This window comes from Pongo pygmaeus, chromosome 11 (assembly GCF_028885625.2).
Source record: "Pongo pygmaeus isolate AG05252 chromosome 11, NHGRI_mPonPyg2-v2.0_pri, whole genome shotgun sequence".
NCBI classification, from domain to species: domain Eukaryota; kingdom Metazoa; phylum Chordata; class Mammalia; order Primates; family Hominidae; genus Pongo; species Pongo pygmaeus.
In genome coordinates this window covers 24,331,029-24,346,713 of record NC_072384.2, presented here as the reverse complement: position 1 = coordinate 24,346,713, position 15,685 = coordinate 24,331,029, and the positions used below count along the sequence as shown (strand labels likewise).

Below are 15,685 nucleotides of genomic sequence, written 5' to 3'. Positions count from 1 at the left end.
CAATGGTCCTCCCAGCTAGGCCTTTTAGAATGGAGGAGACCCCAGACCCTGAGCCCCAGAGACGAGCCTGATCTATAACCAGTCAGTGAAAATATATACAGTGAAATGGAAGTTTCTGCCATTGAGCAGGCTCTTGCTGACCGCTGTAAAGATAAGTAACGGCAGTTTTCAGGCCACTAAAACCCTTACCTTTGGGGTATAAAGGGGTCTCTGCAGACAGTAAGTCTTTATCGGGAAATGTTTACTCATAAAAAAACACAAGCTGGGGAGAGAAAGCACCTCAGCCTTTATGGTGCCGCAACCCATCTGTAACAGCAGCTGCAAATCACCTGTGGGCCGCAGATGACTCTGTCCAAAAGTTGGGGGCGGAAGCAAGAGTAAAAGCTGACTTGCTGCTATGCAGACAGCATTGCCTGCCCCGCCAGCCCCCACCCTCCACTGATAGAGAGACTGTGCTGCCCCGTGTGTGGCTCAGCCGTCTTGCTGTGGCTCCCAAGTACCACGGGATTGAGCCTGAGCTCTGTGGTCACATGCGCCCTGGCCCACGTCTCTGGCCCCTGTGCCTGTGCACTTCTGACAGGGCTCCCTGCTTCCAGAGCGCCTTCCCCTGCTTTTCTACCCCTGGGAGGGCTACCCGAATGCCCACCCCATACCAGTTAGAGTCCGATCAGTGGAGTAGAATCACCATGAGAGACTTGCAACCAGGGTGGTGATAGCATCAGCTCCTGCCCAGTCGTGGGAGCAGTGATAGCTCTGCAAAACCACGGTCTCTGCACCTGGTGCTGGGCTGAAGTCGCTGTAGGTCAGTGGCATTGGCAATCCGAGGGGGTGTTAGGTGTGACGTGGGGGAGAACAAGACAAGCTGGAACCCACTAGGATGGATAGAGTTCACGCCTGCCTTCCTGTACTTCCAGCTTCATGATGGATAGGTGGATGCACATGGGGTTGGAGGGGGGTTGTATGAGCCTCCCCCTTGGAACTGTATCCACTCCTGGCTCTATGGGAGAAAGAGCTGGCTCCAACCCTCTGCCCCACAGATCAGTGATGATGTTTGGGGACTGAGAGAGCCTCTGGGATCCTACACTAGCAGTTCTAAACCTTTTGGTCCACGGATCCCTCTACACTTAAAAATTACTGAGGACCCCAAAGAGCTTTTTTTTTTTCTGAGACTGAGTCTCGCTGTGTCGCCCACACTGGAGTGCAGTGCAGTGGTGCGATCTCAGTTCACTGAAACCTCCGCCTCCTGGGTTCAAGCGATTCTCCTGCCTCAGCCTCCTAAGTAGCTGGGATTACAGGTGCCTGCCATCATGCCCGGCTAATTTTTGTATTTTTGTAGAGACGAGGGTTTCGCCATGTTGGCCAGGCTGGTCTCAAACTCCTGACCTCAAGTGATCCGCCCGTCTAAGCCTCCCAAAGTGCTGGGATTACAGGCATAAGCCACCGCGCCTGGCCCCAAAGAGCTTTTTTAATGTGGGTTGTATCTATTGATATTTACCTTGTTTGAAACTTAAAAAAATGAGAACCATTTAAAATATTTTGTCTTCAAATTCATTTGAAAATAACAATGATACAACTATTATTTGTATAAAAAGAGTTTTTCCAAAATTAAAAACTATAGTAAGAAGAGTAGGATTATACTTCTGCAAATATCCTTAATTTCTGTCTTAATGGAAGACAGCTAGATTCTCATGTCTACTTCTGCATTGAGTCTGTTGCACTATGTTGTTTTGATTAAAATATATAAAGGAAATCCAGCCTAATACAGATCTAGAGATAGAAAAGAGAAGGGTATTTTAAAAGCCTTTTCACCTAATTTGGATGTTCTTTGACGCTGCACCAAAACATGACATTATGGAGTCTGAAACAGATTAAAGGCCTTCCCATACTGTTGGTTAAAATCAATGGGTCTGTCTTGCACTTTGAATGGATATTTTTTTACCCATGCATTATTTTGTATGACCGTGCATCAGTCATTCAGAATTAGAAGCTCACAGGGTTGTCCGGATCTTCCAAAACTATACCAGAAAATACAGAGACAATGAGCGAGGAAGACAAATGAGGTTTTAGGATTATTATGAAAATGTGACTTTGCCCATCTCTTGAGAGGGCCGCTGCTCTATGCCATCCCTCCTCCTAATCCCACATAGATTTCTTCTGTGGCCAGCCCTTACCCGGAACCACACAGGGAAGTGCATAATGTCAGCTTGGCTAAGTGGCCTCGGTATGAAGCCACCCCCACTGCCTCTGTGGGGTCTCTCCCCCAGCTCCCAGCCCCGCAGTCTGGCTGCGCTTGTGCCCTGAAGGAGTAGGCCATGCTTACTGCCCACCTGTCACCCCTCCCATCACATGCCCATCAGGGCAGGCCCCCTCACTTCACCCCATTGGCCCCGCTGATGGGCTCACTGTGGACCTTCGGGGGTCCTCCTGCCTCCTCCTCTTACAGTCTCATCACCACTCCGCCTCAGCCCTTTCCTTCCCTGGCTTCTAAGCTCCCCTTGTGTTCTCCTGCCTGCCCCTTTTCCCTCAGGTGAAGGACCCAGGCTTTGTCCTGAGTGCTCTTCTCTTCTCACTGGAAACTCATCGTGGGGGCACCTGGGCAGCGAGACCCGCTCAGCTGTCTCTGCCCAGGACCCCTATATCTGTTTCATCAGCTCCAACTGCTCATCCACTGGCCTGCCTGGTGCTGGATGTCCCAGGCTGTGTACACAGTGCCCCCTCCCCACCCATCCCACATCACCTGGCCCCACTCCAGACTCCTTTGCGGGCATAGCATCCTCACCCACTTGCTTGTATGGAGCAAACTTAAGAGACCCAGCCGGCCTGAGAACCATGCGGCAAGGCTGAGGGGATGGATCCCCATGGGACCTTCTGAGGACAGCTTCCTGCGGCCTCTATGTCCTGCCATTACACATGAGGCCCAGAAGGGTCCCCTGGTTTGCCCAGGGCCTCACATGGGATTTGATGGGATCCTGTTTCTAAACCCTGTGCTCCACTCTTTCCTGTGCTTTTCCAGGCACCCTGCTCTTGGTTCAAGGGCCCTGTGGCCCTGTGCCTGCATCTGGTTGAGGTCACAGCTGCCTGAACACTGGGGCCTTGCAGAGAGGTGGTGGGAGGAGCTGGAGAGCTCCAAGGAGCCCCGCTTTCATCCCCGAGGGGTGGCAGTGCCTCTTCCAAGCCTGTGGGGCAGGGGTGTGGAGAGTGAAGTCTAACACCAGGACAGCCAGTGGGTACATTTAGGGCTCTTGTTTGCCATCCAAGAAGAAGCCTCCAAGAAGAAAGTAGTATCTGCCTCTCTAATCAGCCCCTGGGAAGGAGTGTGGATGTGCCAGTGGCCTGAGACAGAGATAAATGGTGTGCACCGACCCTTTGAACTGACTGGGCCTAGTCTGGGTGCATTTAGTGCAGACAAAGCCAAGAGCCAGGAAGGACTGAACCACTCAAGGCCGAGCTGGGCCAGGCACTGGCATTGGCTAAAGTCCTTACCGAGTAGGTGCTGGGCACCACAGGGAGGAAGCAAGAGTATGTCTCTCTCTGCCCCCTCTCCCCAACCCCCAGTCCCAACATGAATCACTCCTGAGTCTTGACAATCTTCCGAGTGAGTCTGGGCCCCAGGCATGTCTCTCCAGGGACTCTCCAGTCCCCCAATGTCTCCCTCCAGGCCCTCTGCCCTGCCAAATCCCAAGGCTCCTTCAAGGCCAAATTCAGTAGTCAATTCTGTTTCATTCAAAAAGCATTTAGATGTTTATGAAAGGCCTACTGGTTAGCATGTTGCCAGGGCCACCCGGCTAGTAAGTGGTTTGAGCCAGGATTTGAACTTGAGTCCTTCTGAACCTCCCCCACCTTATGCTGATAACCTGCTTATCTGAAGCAGCCACAGCCCCCTGCCGTCTTTTACTGATACCCACTTCTAGGTTACGTGCTGGGAAACATATCATTTTGTTAGAATAGTTTCTAAGCCAAGAATCCAGAGGCACTGAATAAGGGCCTAGGGGGCTTTTATCATACACTGTTAGTGCAAAGCCTCTGAGATGTAGGTTTAGGGGTTCAGGGGCTTCTTGGCTCTTGTTGGGTTCCTGGCTCTTGTTGGGTTCCTGGCTGCAGCTGGTAGAGTTGCCTTTTAGGGGTGAGTGACCTCCAGATGGGTGAGTTTGTGTTGCACTTTAAAAGTACTGATAGCAGATATTCAGAGTGACAGAGTGCCACTAATAGAGATTTTTTAAAATTTTTTTTAATTTTTTTTTTGAGATGGAGTCGCTCTGTTGTCCAGGCTGGAGTGCAATGGTGCGATCTCGGCTCACTGCAACCTCTGCCTCCCAGGTTAAAGCAATTTTCCTGCCTCAGCCTCCCGAGTAGCTGAGATTACAGGCGTCTGCCACCATGCCTGGCTATTTTTTATATTTTTAGTAGAGACGGCGTTTTGCCATGTTGGCCAGGCTGGTCTCGAACTCCTGACCTCAGGTGATCTGCCCGCCTCAGCCTCCTAAAGTGCTGGGATTGCAGACGTGAGTCACTGCAACCCACCGGTTTTTGTATTTTCTATCCACCCTCCTTTTTAATCTTCCTTTGCCATTCCTCCTTTAGCAGCTGAAAGCCAATGGCAGGCACAGAGAATTCTATAACCTGAGCCTTGTTTTCAAGAATCGGAAATCTGAAGGACTTTGCCACAGGCAGTTTATTCATCTGCTTGCAGGCATTTACCAGTTACTGTACCAGTCCCTTATGCTGGGGCAAATACCCCACTGGCCAAGCCCCCAGGGAGCTCACTGGCTAAGAAGAAGGACTGATCAGTGCAAGGACAGCATCTTAGTGTGGTAACGACTCCAAGAGAAGTCATTTCCAGATACTTCATCCTGCTTCTGGGGGAAGAGAGATAGGGAAGACTTCTTGGAGGAGGCCAGACCCAGCCTTAGCTGGGTCTTGAGGGATGAATATGGGTTCACTAGGCAGAAAAGTGGGGCCCAGAGAACAGAATACGAGCACAGGCAACAGGATGGCCAGCTGCCAAGGCCATGGGAACCTGGAGACGGTTGGCCACTTTGCTGGAGAAAACCTCCAGCAGCATCTACTGAGGCATCCACCCCTAGAAAGACTGATGCTGATGAAGGCAAGTGAAGGAAAGGTCCAGGCTGGTCCCTTTTGCCCTCTGTCTGGTTTTCTCTTAGCTAAGATAGTTCTCTCTGGCTCCCTTAAAATCAGGACAGTGGAGCGAATGTGGGTTTGGGGGCCAATTTCTCCTCCTCTCAGCCATCCCAGGCTTTGCTTTCTTGCCGAGTCTAAACTCTCAGCTGTCGCCCTCGTATTTGCTCAGGGGCCCCTGTTAGGGGGACTGTGCACTTTCATCCAGTTGGACGCCGGAGTTCCCTGGAAGCCGAGAGGGTTAAATCACCAAGCCAGCTGGTGAGCATTAGTTCCCCCCCTCCAGGCAGTAACGTCAGAGGCTGATGCTGGCGGCAAAGAAGCTGGTGGCAGGAGGAGGTGGAGAGCTGCCTTGAGGCACTCCGGGGGTGGGCTCCTGGCCTGGGACCCTGCCCCAGCAACCCCCAGGTAGGCTGGCTGTGGATGTGTGGGCTCCGGACACCCTGCGGGGACGGCTGCTGGCCACGCCAGTGTGTGGACGTGTGTGCACACCCTGTGTGTCTGTGTTTCTTCTCTTTGTGAGAGTTAGCCTTCTGCTGTGGCAAAAACTTCAGTGGAGAAGGAAAGAGTGAGCGCTGGAGAGGGTAGCTTTTTTTCTGGTGGGAAGGGGACTGACTTCTTTAAACAAACACTCAAGTGTTCCAGTGGCCACAGAGCAGGCAGACATGGGCCACACTGCATCTTCCAGGGGTTCTCTATGCCACTCGGGGTGCAGTCTTGAGTGGCCAGAGGAGCACTTTGCTGAGGTGGCTTAAGAACATGTTTTCTCATCTGTCTGTGACCAGGAGGCGTTTTGAAGGGCTTGCCATGTGCCGACTCAGTAACTAGTGTGTGGCCTCTCCTTGGTTTCAGATGCCTTGCCAAGGCCGACCCGCCCCCCTCCTCGAGGAAATGCAAAAAGTATTTTCAGGGCCCAGAACACTAAGCCTGGGATGATCTGCTCCTCCCTGACCGGCAGCCTGTCTTGCGTGGGCGGCCGAGCTCGCAGCCACCAGGACCTGATAGGGACAGTGTTTCCTGGGGCCTCTGTGCGGGGGAGGTTCTCTCGAGTTGTAAAGGTGCAGATGCGCCAGGAGGGTTCTTGGCCCCTAGGCTTCATGGATAGAGTTTACTAGGACAAGCAAGGGCCTGGTTTGTGATCTGTTTTCCTATTTGACTGGATGTTGGGAGAAAAATGTCCAAATTAGGGATGGGCCCGTGGCTCAGCTGAGCAGAACATTGGGTGAACTTCTACTGTGAAAGAAATAGCAGAACCGGAGGACGTTTATGGGCGGTAGAGAAGGGGAGCTCAGCATTGAGGAGGGAGTTTGGTCTCGTTCTGGCCGAGACTGTCAAATCCTCGGATGGGCTTGTAAACCAGCTCCTGGCCTAGCCTCATCAGATGTGAGGATGAGGAAGAGAGAGCCTGGTGGGCCCTGGGGAGGGGACCTGCACTCTCAGTGGGACACCTGGTGACCAGTAAGCCTGGTCCACTGCCCTTCCTCACCCTCTCGTCTTTCTAATAAACAGAGGGGAGGTGCCTGTGCATAGACTTGGGAACTATAGACTTGGGGACTATTACATTGACTCAGAAAGACCCTCTTTTCCCTTTTGCCCCAACCAGTGCTTTACGAGGTTGCCTAAGCCTGTGCTGCGACCCCCAGAGGCAGGTGCAACCCCATTTTACAGATGGGGATGCTGAGGCTCTTCACCAGAGCCGCCCAGCTGGATGGCAGTGGGGTGGGTCACACCGAGCCTCCTTTCCCCTGGGCTGGGCTGCCACCCGAGGCCCCCACTATGTGTTCCTGTTTGCCTTTGACTCCACAGGGGATGGGAGAAAGTGGCACTGGGGATGCCACCAGGTTGCTTGTCAACTGGCCTTTGCTGTGTTCCACACCTCTGACATGGAGATGAGGCTGTGGTGGCTAAGACCGGGCGGTGGGCCGAGTTCATGTTCCTGCTATGCCAGTGACAGCTGGACGAGACCTAGAGCAAGGCTGTGAACTCTTGTGGCCTTGGAGTTCTTGTCTGTGCAGCATCCTTTCGGGTGCAAAGATTGTTACAAGGGTTGAGTGAGCTGTTATCAGCGAAGCACTGAACAGTGTCTGGAAGGTGACAAACTCAACAAAGTGTCTCTGGAGTTAGAGCAGCCTTCTTGTGGTCCCTGGACCCGGCAGTGTGCTATGGGCATAGTGCCCTGCACAGCGGGTGCAGCTCAAGGGACAGGGACAAAATGACCTTTTCAGAAGCGTGTTAGGAAACAGCCCGATGGGCCCTAAGGCTCCAGAACCTTTGTATCCCCTGAATCCTGACCCTCACAGGGTCCTTGCATGAACTTGACACAATTAATACCAAGAGAGATGGTGCTGTCCCCATTCCACCCCTTTGCATGTGGCTGAAGGTCAGAACGACAGCAAATGGAAGTGCCTCCGCAAATCACCTGTTTACTATTTTTCTGATTATTAAAGTGATTGAAAATGTGATGACTATGGAAAAGCCCAGTGAACATATCATTATGTTCTTCCCCGATTCCACCTCCCAAGGATGACCCTCACTCACATGTTAGTGTGTTTCTTTCCAGTTCTTTCTTTCCATGCCATACTTTCCTTCCAATGGAAGGTTCAATTAAGGACGTTAAAATACAACAACAAAACACATAAAAATAACTCCCTGGGCTTTTGAAATTCAAAGCTTCAGAGGAAATGGTACGAATGCAACTCAAATGGCAAATTTCCCATCTGATTTTATTTTCAGTACACTCTGAACCCATCTTCTGCCCCTTACCCTAGCTCTTCGTCGGGCAACCTTGAGTTTCCTTCTCTAAGGGGCATCTTGCAGGGGTGGTCTAGGACTGGGAGGCTGAGGGGGCATTGGAGGAGACACCTGGACAGGTGTGCACAGAGGCGGATGTGAGAGGCAGATGAAGGACATCCCAACAGGGAACCTGCTCCCGCCCCCTGCACCCCCGCCACCCGGCTGTGTGTTTCCCAGGTGAGGCTGTGTTTGACATGCAGCGGCCGCACACTGTCTTTGGTATGCTGTTTGGTCCCTGGACTTAATGAGTTCTGCGGGGACGCTCCACTGTAGCTAAAGATCATTTACCTGAATTGCTTTTTAATTTCTGCCATGGGAAGCTGCCCCCGGCGTGATATAATTGCATTATAATTTACAGCAATCCCAAATCTATAAATTTAGCCATAGGGTTGGGGGAAGGGACTGGAGTTGTATGTGGGGCTGGGGGGAGAATTCCCCCCATCACTAAGTAAATCCACGATTCTGGGTGCAGGTTCTAGTCCCTGGGCAGGTGTGGAGGAGGCAGAGAGGGACATCTCTTGCCTAGTACATGCTGAAGTGTGCTTTAACACCACGGAGCATTCGGGCTCGAGCTGCTAGTGGGAGAGGATGACAGGGTGATGTCACATTCTTTCTGATCTGCCCTCTTATAGCAGTTTTGCTGTGGGATGTGGGGAGCACACAGAAGTGGGTAGCCTGGGGACGTCTATGGAATGCCTAGCATTGGAAGGCAGGGATCGGAATCCTTCCCCGATTCTTTTATGGGAAGATCTCTCGGCTGTGGGCTGTGGAGAGGAGAGCTGGGCCTCAGGGTGGAGTCCCGGGGATGTCTCTGGGCAGATGGAGCCACTCCCTGGGAGCTTGTGGCATGTGCGGAAGTGAAGCCCTGTGGGATTCCAATAGGCCTGGGCGAAGGCGCAGTACCATGCAGGCCAAGGGAGGAGTTTCCTTTCTGCACCCACAAAAGGGTTCACATTCCTGGTGGCCCTGCCCTTCCACGTCACTGTGTAATTTGCCGTATTCCTGTAAAACCATGCATGGACCAAAATTATTCATATTTTATGGGCATAAAGGCAGTTCATTAATTAATGGAATTCTATGGTGAATTAACTTTATTTAACAAAGAAAAAACCAGGCTTTTCTGATTTGTCTGCTCTGGAGATCTAAACGTTCATATCTTGGGTAGATTCCGTTGGGATGACTTTGTAGCAGTGGAAGGCAGTATAGCAGCTAAAGCACCAGTGGAACCCAGGTTCGGAGAAGCTAAGTCACTTACCCCGCATCACGTAGCTGGTGGAGGAGATAAAGACCCTGTGAAGGCTGAGTGGAGGGCTGTCCTTTGGGGAAGGCAACTAGGGGAATAGACAGGGAGGAAGAGGAAGGTAGCAAAAAATTTACTCACTGTGTCGACCTTGACTGTTACCAGTTTGCCCCTTGGCCAGGGGGACTGTGTGGAGTGGTGCTCTGGTAGCTCCCTTTCCCCTTACAGGGGTGTGGGCCCCCACCCTGACACATGTGATTGTCCCTCGCTACCCCGGGAAGCTGGTGATCCTCAGGCCCACCCTCACGAGCGCTGGGGCTCAGAGATGGCAAAACGGTGGCTCCAGAGTGTCCCTCCAGGTACTAGTCATTAGCCACTGCCCCTTGCTCCATCTCTGGCTGTAAGGCCCTTTGGGTCCCCTTTGGGTCTACACCAGCACCTGTCAAACTGACTCTGAGGAGGTCAGAGAGGGTAAGTCATTTACCCCAAATGACACAGCTGGTCTTTGAGGATGTAAGCCTGTCCTGAGGGCCTTGCTTTGAGATAAGGTGTTCCCACAGCCTGATGTTCCTACCAAGTGGGACATGAGGACCTGAACTCCCTTGTCAGTGACACACCTGACAAAGGATGTCCCCATGGCATTTCTTTGTTGTTGTTGTTTTGTCTTGAGACAGGTTATCGCTCAGTTGCTCAGGCTGGAGTGTGGTGACACAATCATGGCCCACTGTAGCCTCAACCACCCGGGTTCAAGCAATCCTCCCACCTCACCCTCCCAAGTAGCTGGGACTACAGGTGCCTGCCATCACACCTGGCTTATTTTTGTATTTTTTATAGAGACAGGGTTTCAACATGTTGCCCAGGCTTGTCTCGAACTCCTGACCTCAAGTGGTCCCCCTCCCAAAGTCCTGGGATTACAGGTGTGAGCCATTGTGCCTGGCCCCCATGATATTTCTCATAGCCATTGGTACTGCCATGTTTTGGGAGTTTTGGGAGAATTGAAGCAAGTACTTAGAATCTGAAAGAATGCATTCCTGTTTAAGGAGCCCATTTATCACTCAGGTTTTACAAATACATGATAAAGCTCAAGGAAGGCCTGGCACTGTCCACCTGTGCAGCCACTCACTGCCCTCACATTAAAACAGCCTCACCTGGCTGTGAGTGTGTGCTGGACTGTGAGTGTGTGCCTAGCTGTGAGTGCACCTGGGTGTGAGTGTGCACCTGGCTATAAGGAGCATGCTGCTGGCTGTGAGTGTGACCTGGCTGTGAGTGTGCACCTGGCCGTGAATGTGTGCCTAGCTGTGAGGAGTGTGCTTCTGGCTGTGAGTGTGCACCTGGCTGTGAGTGTGACCTGGGTGTGCACCTGGCTGTGAGTGTGTGCCTAGCTGTAAGGAGTGTGCTTCTGGCTGTGAGTGTGCTCCTGGCTGTGAGTGTGTGCTGGACTGTAAGCATGCACCTGGCTGTGAGCGTGCACCGGACTTGAGTGTGCACCTGGCTGTGAGCGTGCACCGGACTGTGTGTGCACCTGACTGTGAGTGTGCACCTGGCTGTGAGCTCCTTCTGCCCAGATGCCTGTCCTTTGCCTGCTCCTTCCAGGAAGCCTGCCTTGATGACAGCCCTCCCTCCATGTCCCCTTCCTGGTGTTTCCTGCAGACATCAGATCCCTGTGGGTGTCTTCTGACAAGTCTTACCCCTGCCCCCAGGGCTGAGCCCCAAGGCCAGGAGATGTTTGGATAATCTGGCCAGGGATCACAGGAGCGCTCCTTCCTGTGGCTGCTGGTTCGCAGATGGCCTTGCACAAGCCTTGGCTGCTCAGAGCTTTGCACTCCAGCTGTGGCCCAGCAGTGTCCCAGGGAGGGATAGGATGCTAGGTGAGAACACCACAGGCCCCTACTGCTGGGCATGATGGGAGGCTGCCTGGTGACGGCCGCCTTTGTTATGAGAGAGCAGAGTGTTGGGCCATGGCCAGGCTCTGTCCAGAGACAGCTGCGATGCTTCCAACCTGGCTGGGTGGGGTGGGAGGGAGCTGTGGCTGGCATGCATCTGCATGCACCCAACTTAGCAAGTTCAGTGTGGAGGAGAGAGGGGAGAAGCTGAGACAGAGAGGGGCTGAGTGCATGCAGCTGAAGCGGTGCCCTTGTCCCAGTCTGAATGTGCCAGAGCCAGGTTGGGCGTGAGGGTCTGCCGTCCTGTCTGTTTACATTTCCTTGTGCCTCCTGTACTGCAGGCTCCAGAGCTGGAGTTTTTATTCAGCTTCTGATGTTTACATACACAGTTTTCATGCACAGGCCCAGAACCCAGCCAGCCCCCTCCCTCTGCTGCTGCTTCCTCTGTCTCCCCTTCAAATGCTGGCACATTCTCCATAGTGACTTCCCAGCCTGCCGCATCTCCCCACACCCCAGCCACACATAACCACTGGCGGCTCCCAGGACAAGTGGGGCTCCCACCATTTCGCTTTCACTGTGTGGTGACTCCCATGGGTCCATGAGGGACCGCTGTGTCCCTAGCTCTTAGAACAGGGCCTGGCACTGCCCATGCCAGTGGTTTGTTGACTAAATCCATGACCAGATGAGTGCTTCAGGGACCTCTAGGCTTCCCTCAGAGCCAGCCCAGAAGCACAAACATATGACTGTGTTGCCCAGGCCCGTGGCTGTCTTCTTCTAGGACAGTGGAGTTGGCACAGCCAAACCCAAGTGTCTGCTGATATGCTTCTTGCTAAGTGGTGAGCCTGGCGTCTCTAAGTAGTGCCTCTGCCTGTGAGCGGGTGATGAAGAGTCAGTGGGGATTCATACCCACTGTGTGAATAGGATGGCTACTATTAAGAAAAACACTCAGAAAACAGAACAGGTGCTGGTGAGGATGTGGAGAAGTTGGCCTCCTTGTGCACTGCTGGTGGGAATGTGAAATAGTGCAGCCACTTTGGAAGACAGTATGGGAGTTCCTTGAAAAATGAAACAGAACTACCTTACAATCCAGCAATTCTACTTTTGGATTTAGACTCAAAAAAGTTGAAAGTAGGGTCTTGAAGAGATATTTGCACACCCATGTTCATAGCAGCCTTATTCACAATAGCCAAAAAGTGGAAACAACCCAAGTGGCCATTGATGGATTAATGAATAAACAAAATGTGGTGCTTGATACAAACAGCTGTTCTGCCGCCTTAAAAAGGAAGGACATTCAGACACAGCACAGATGAACCTTGAGGACATTATGCTAAGTGAAATAAGCCAGTCACAAAAGGACATACACTGTTTTATTCCACTTATACGCGGTCCCTAGAGTGGTCAGAATCATAGAGACAGAAAGTAGAGTTGTGGTTGCCAGGGGCTGGAGGGAGAAAGGAGTGAGGAGTTCATGTTGAATGGGTGCAGAATTTCAATTTGGGAAGATGAAAAACCTCTGGAGATGGATGGTCGTGATGGTTGCGGAACAACGTGAATGTACTCAATGCCTCTGAATTGTACACTTAAAAGGCATGGAAATGGTACATTTTATGTTTTGTATATTTTCCTACAAGTTTAGAAAATGAAATTATTCAAGAGAACCTGGGGAGCAGGTCTAAACACCCAGGGACTTCTAAAGCTTCCATGAACCTTGGGTCTTCCTGGTTCCACCACCATTGATGACCAGTGTGTCACCCCCTGGTTCAGTGCCCTCTTTATGCATGAGAGCAGCTTGCTGGGCCAAGGCCCCTGGGCCAGGTGGCTTCTCTGAGGAAATGTTGGTTAGTTCTGCCCCCTCTCTCACCAGAGAAAGCACCTGTGAGGCCAGCCTCTTGTCTGAGCCCCTGCCCGGAGACTCCTAGGACATTCGAGCTCTCAACCCCAGACAGACGCTGAGGGTGGAACCTGTGGAAAATATGTTGGCTTTAGAAATTTAAATCTGATTTTTCTTCTCCTCTGTGAAAAGAATCAAAATCCAGCATAAGCTTATTACAGGCGGACTGAGGTTATTTTGGGAAGTAGCAATTAAAGGTTTTATATTTTTCCTCTCCCTTTTGCCCTTGCAGCTTGCACAGGTCTGTGAAGCTATTAAACCTTCACCCAACCCACAGCCCGGAGGAATCTGCCCTGCCCTGTTTCTCCTCCAGTTCAGTGCCTTGGGAAAGAAAAGAAAGTTAAATTCATATTAATTACAGCCGAATCCGCTCAGTAAGCACTTGCTCAGTATGCTTGAGGATGAGGTTTAAAGCTGTCCTCCAAACAAAACGGTAAAATGAAAGGAATAATTTATTTGGTCAGACACTATAATTTGCCACGTCATTCCATTTCTCTTGTTACTAAAATGGATTCTCTGCTGAGGCTGTGACTTCCAACTCCAAAAAAAAAAAAAAAAAAAAAAAAAAAAAAAAAAAAAAAAAAAAGATCATCCACAGCCACTATTCCTCACAATTTCTCTGAAAGGTCTTCCTTGCCCCACCATGCTGAAGCTGGGCCCAGGGCTCTTGGAAGAAACACACAGCACTTGCTCCTGCACACTGACACACTCTGTCACCCACAATGACATGCTGTCACTCATACTTACACACCACATGCTCACAGTCACATACGTATGCATGCATGCACACAAGGACAGCCACACACCTGCACCCATGCACGTACTCACTGTTACACACACCATCACCACGTGCACACCCAACACCCACACGCACCCTTCATACACTTATACACACATCCACACATTCACATGCACAGGCCTGCAGTCACACAGTCACAGATACACAGGGACATAGAGCCCCACGGGCAGTATGCCTCAGAGCATGTTAGTACTTCCATAAACGATCTCTTTCCACATCATTTACAGAGTGCGCACATTATGAGTGTCTTAAGTTTCTGATCAGGGCTAATGTCTTTCTGAGGCTGACTTAGCTCAAAGGTAGTGTCATGATTAAGATCGCAGGCCCAGGAGTTGGACAGTGCTAGGGCTGAGCCCCAGCCCAGCCACTTACCAGCTGTGTGACATTCAAGTAGAAGGAGTTCCCCCAGCCTCAGTTTCCCATCTCTAGGTGGTGATAATGAAGAGTTGACCTCATAGGGTACATCTGAGGAATAAATAAGGCTGGGCCTAATAGCTGTTTCCCAGGAGGCTCTCATCTGAGTTGGCTGATATCGTCATTATTATCACCAATCAATCCATAATGCTGGTGTCCCATCCCTTCTCCAAGTGCTGACTTGGTTGGAGCTGTGGGCCCGGGCCTGGGAGAAGGGGACTGTGTCCACCAGGGTGGCTGCAGGAGGGGCTGTTGGGCCTTGAGATCCTGCTTCCTGGCCAGGACCCCTTCCTTCATGGGGCACCTTCCCCAGTTCTCAGGGCTGGGGACACTCAGAGCGAAATGCAGGGCTGAGTTCATGTAAGTTCTGCAAGCAAGTTCTGGTCCCTTTGAGTCAGCACTGTGCTAGGCATTCAGAGGGGAGGGGGCGCATGTTTTGCTAAGGGCAGGTGTGCCTGTGTGTGTGTGTGTGTGTGTATATATGCACATGTGTGTGTAAAGTTTGCTTAGAAGAGGTGGCTTTTGAGCAGAAGTGCCTTGGATGAAAAGTGTAGCAGGCTTGGAAGTCAGAGTGTGCTGCTGAGTGAGTGGGAGTCTGGTGGAGGTGGTCTTTCTAACCGGCCACAAGACCCTGGGCCCGCTCTGCCCCCCAGTCTGAGTACCTGCCATCCCACGAGGTGAGCGCTGGGTGGGCTCCTGGTGCAGCCACCTGCACCGTGCAGTGCCATCACTGGGTCGTATCTTGAGCCCCTCCTTGCCTTCCTGTTTGTTTAAGTGGCCTTGGCCTAGCTCCCTCTGCCCTCAGAGGGTCTCACTGTGCCCCCTGCATTCTGACTGTGCCCTAGCCCTGTGGGCACAGTGCCTGGCACATAGGGGGCCCTCAGTCTAGGGCACAGGGTGAGTAGAGGAGGAGGTTGGCCCTGCCGGGGCAGCCTGCTTGCCAAGCCTGTGTGTGTGTGGGTTTGTGTTCATGCTCCTGCTGGTGTGTATGGAGAAGTGGGCACAGACACACACGGACATACACGGATGCCCTCCAGGCCCCACGTCCATCCATGGGAAGAGCAGCACATGCTGGTAATGTGTTCCCCAAACAGCAGCCTCTTGGGCTGCCTGAGCTCAGGGCAGAGCAGGGACAGGGGCCTGTCTGTTGGGGCTCCGGCAGGGCAGGGGAGGGCAGGGAGTGTGAGCCCTCCGGAGAATGTGCAGGTGGCTGGGGGAGTGCCCTTCCCAGAACCTCATGGCTGGACCTGTGAGACTCCCTGCCCGTCCTGGTCCCCACCATGTTCCCTCTGTTTTCTGGGTGACTCTCTCTGCCTCATTTCTCTGGTTCTCTCTGTCCTTCTCTGACTTTGTTATTGTCTCTCTCACTGTTTCTTTGTCTGTCCCTCTCCTCTCTGTCATTCTGTTTCTCTCACTTCGTCCCTGTCCTGGATCTTTCTGTGTCTCTGCGTCTTCTGTCTCTGTGTCCTGGTTTCACTCTGCCTCCATATCTCTCTCTGTCTCTTTTTGTTGCCTGTTTTGTCTCTTTG

At 52.0% G+C, this 15,685-nt stretch overlaps 1 protein-coding gene across 11 annotated transcripts in view; it reads left to right on the top strand.

The window, feature by feature from the left end:
- GLI2 (GLI family zinc finger 2) overlaps positions 1-15,685 on the top strand; it is a 257,249-nt gene that overhangs the window by 80,454 nt on the left and 161,110 nt on the right. Inside the window, exon 1 of one of the 11 annotated variants that reach the window (XM_063647355.1) lies at positions 5,454-5,544. The exons of the other annotated variants lie outside the window; for them this stretch is intronic. The gene's annotated coding sequence lies outside the window, so the exon portion shown is untranslated. Of the gene's footprint in view, positions 1-5,453; positions 5,545-15,685 lie in introns of those variants that run through there. 11 annotated transcript variants of the gene reach the window in all.